Consider the following 3,859-nt stretch of genomic DNA (forward strand, 5'->3'; position numbering starts at 1 on the left):
AAGTCGTTCTGCACCGTTAACGGTCACCGCTAACGTGTGCAAATCGCAATGGAGAGCGTTTACGCCCTTGGGGACTATTGTATCCGCAAGGTCATTGAGTAATGACTCCTTGTCGGTAAAGTTGATTGCGTGTCGTTTCTTATTTTCGAAGAGAACGAAAGAGAGTTTTAGCGGAAAGCGGGTCTCTTCTAGAATTAGTTGTTTCTGGAAGCAGTTTGTAGAATCAACTGTGGTCACTGTGAATGGTCGCAACACATGATTCTGCGTCCTGTTCTTCTATGGCGTTAATTTGCTGCCTAGACAAGGCATCAGCAACCGATGCCTTTATGCCTTCTTTTCCCGTTTTATATGCTACTTTCGCACCCGTTTTCTCGATGCGACCCTTCCACCTTTTAATTTTCGCGTTAGGATTAGAATCTGATACCGAGAATGACAATGGCTGATGGTCAGTGAAGATAGTTATTTGCCAACTCCCAAACGATGGCTAATAATTCTCCATCATTTGTGGCGTAGTACATTTCCCTATCCTTTTTTTTATTGTCCTCGAGATCATTGTAATAGGACGGTTCTCTTGTGAAAGCACTGCTCCAATACCGTAGGCTGAAGCATCCGTTGTTGGATGGAACGGCTTTTTGTAATCCGGGTATCTGAGCATAACATCTTCGGATGCCAAAATGTTGCGCAGTTTTACGAAAGAATTTTTTTTGCGCCTCATTTAATTGTACTTGGATGTGTCGCGATCTATGTCTGTCGCCCTTTAAGAATTCCGAAATGGGCCTTGCTATGGTTGCAAAGTCCTTAATAAAGCATCTGTAATAGGAACCTGTAACCTAGGAATGATCTAACCTGAAAAACTGTTTGTAGGGGTATTATATATCCTCTTAGTTAACTAAAACACAAAGGCAGGAGTTGGACTCTTTGATTTATTTATTACTTCCCGTGTTCAGCTTTAGCATTCGACTGACTCCCTCTCCGTTTGCGATCTGCCTCTATGCTTGTTGCTACAGGGCCGATGTTGCGAAACAGAGAGAATGCCACCCGAAAGCGAACAATTACTTAATGTTTATACACTATGTTGCTATTATGAACTGAACTTATGTATGTGTACCTCCAGCCTACTACAATTCGACCATCCTGACATTTAAGATCACCTGATCTTGTCGAAATTTCCAACTTATAACTATTACATTGTTCTTAGCCGCTATTTGTTACATTTTTTTTTTTTTTTACTTTTCTTATCTTTAATTATACAAATTTACTTTCTACTCCCTATCCAATGTTTAATATTTTGACTACTCCAGACACCTTGATATGGATTTCGCGCCAATTGAAAGCCTTCAACATCTTTAATTAAAAACCTATCATTTTTCAATACCTTCTCTATTTCATATGGACCCTTATGTTTAGGTATTAGCTTTCTAGCAACTCCTCCTGTACTATCGAAATTCTTAACCATAATGTAATCTCCTACTTTGTACTGCGTACTTTCTTTTTTCTTATTATTATATCTTTTTTCATTATCCCTCTGTGCTTTTAATTGCGATTCCGATCCTTATCTTCTAATTTCTTTCAAGTCTCTAATTTCACTAACATTATCTAACTCTTCAAATTTTTGTCTTAATTCATCAACAACTTTTCCCTTTTGTTCAATACCAAACAACCTCTTGCTGGGAGATTGCGCTACACTTCTTTGTTTGGTATTATTCAGAGAAAATTCTACGTCTTCAATAACTGCATCCCAATGCAATCCCTTTTCAATGTCTGTTAATTTAGCTATCATAGGCCCTACTATTCTATTGACTCTTTCTACCTGTCCATTGGCCTGGGGTGAACCTGTCGCTATCTTTATGTGTTTAATATTATACTCTCCCATAAATTTTGCAAAATCTTCGGATGTAAAGCAGGTCCCCCTATCTGATACTATAAATTTCGGCCTGCTATATGATCTAAAATAATCCTTTAACGCTAGAATCACTTCCTTTGTGTTCGTTGTTTTTGTTGCGTATAACCTAACATATTTAGTGAATCCATCTATTATTACAAACAGATGTTTCTTTATTCTACCGTTATCTACTGGTCCGTAATGATCGATGTGTATTATCTCAAACGGCACATTTCCCTTTGGGATGCTATGCAGCATTCCTTCTTCTTTTCCCGACTTCGGTGAAAATGCCACACATCTCAAACAATTTCCTATATGCCTAACAACTTTTTCTTTCATATTCGAAAACCAATAAATCTTACCAATAGCATCTATAACCTTATCTCTCCCTAAGTGACCTAATTCATTGTGATATTTATATAACATTTTTTCTACCATTTCTTCTGGTACACAAAACAACAATCTTCCACCGTTTGCCTTCCAATAAAGTACACCATTTCTCATTTCAAAAATTTTATCTTCCGTTTTCTCTAACTTTTTCCTAATATCTTTCAACTTTTCATCTCTTGCTTGACAAATAATTAAATTATCTTCAAAACTATTAGTTTCTATCACTAATATGTTCGTATTTCTGCTCAATGCATCCACATGCTGCATATGCTTTCCTGCTTTATGAACTACTTCAAAATCGTACTCTAATAGTTCTAATGCCCACCTCGCAATCCTAGGGTTTAATTCTACTTTATTTAACGCTAGACTTAATGCGTTGCAATCCGTAACAATTTGAAATCTCTTTCCTTGTACATTCTAAAGCTTCTTAATGCATAAACGATGGCCAATGTTTCAAGTTCAAAACAATGATATTTGGCCTCATCCTTTGTTGTGGCTTTCGAGTAATAAAATATAGGGTGCCATTTCATATCCTCTTTCTTTTGCAATAACACTGCACCAAAACCTTGTGCACTTGCATCTGTATGTAACTCTATTTCATCCTTATAACAATATAACCCTAACACTGGAGCTTCCACTAACTTTTTTTTAAGTGTCTCAAAACATTCTAACTCTTTTTCTTCAAACGAAAATTCTTTATCTTTCTTTAATAAGTCATATAAAGGTTTTGCAATCGTTGAAAAACCCTTAATAAATCTTCTAAAATATGAACACAATCCTAAAAAGCTTCTGACACCGTGCTCCTTATCTGGTACTGGAAAATCTCTAATTGCTTCTATTCATTTGTCATTGGCCTGTATTCCCTTACTTGTTATTAAATATTAAATATTGTACACTCGATTGCAGAAACTCACATTTATCCATTCTCAGCTCTAATTTGTTCCTCGTCAACCTGTCAAAAACTTCCCTAAGTACTTCCATATGTTCCTTAATTCCTTTGCTAGCTATCATAATGTCATCCATATATATAATAACTTTATCCTGCCTTATCATATCCTCGAAAATTCTATTAATAAATCTCTGAAAGACCGCCGGTGCATTTTTCAGCCCCATTGGCATCCTTAAAAATTCAAACTGTCCTAAAGGCGTCATAAAAGATGTATATTTCATTGATTCCTTATTAACAAAAACATGAAAGTATGCATGTTTAAGATCTAACTTCGAGAATATGGTTTTATTTACTAATCTATCCAACAGATCATCAATCAATGGTAAAGGATAATTATCTTTGACCATTGTTTTGTTAAGTTTTCTGTAATCAACACATAATCTTAGGTCTCCTGTTTTCTTTTTCACTAACACTATCGGAGATGCATACTCTGAATCACTCGGTTTAATAATTCCGTTTTTTAGATATTCATCTAAGATAATCTGCAGCTTTTCTTTTTCAGTATATGCTAATCTTCTAGGAGAACAACTAAACGGTTTTAGGTCATTTAATCTTAATTGTATTTCGCACCGAATCTCCGGTTCATTCGGTCTTTCTTTATTAACATAACAGTTTTCTACAAACTCAATAAATTGACA

Source organism: Drosophila melanogaster, chromosome 2R (assembly GCF_000001215.4).
Source record: "Drosophila melanogaster chromosome 2R".
NCBI lineage: Eukaryota > Metazoa > Arthropoda > Insecta > Diptera > Drosophilidae > Drosophila > Drosophila melanogaster.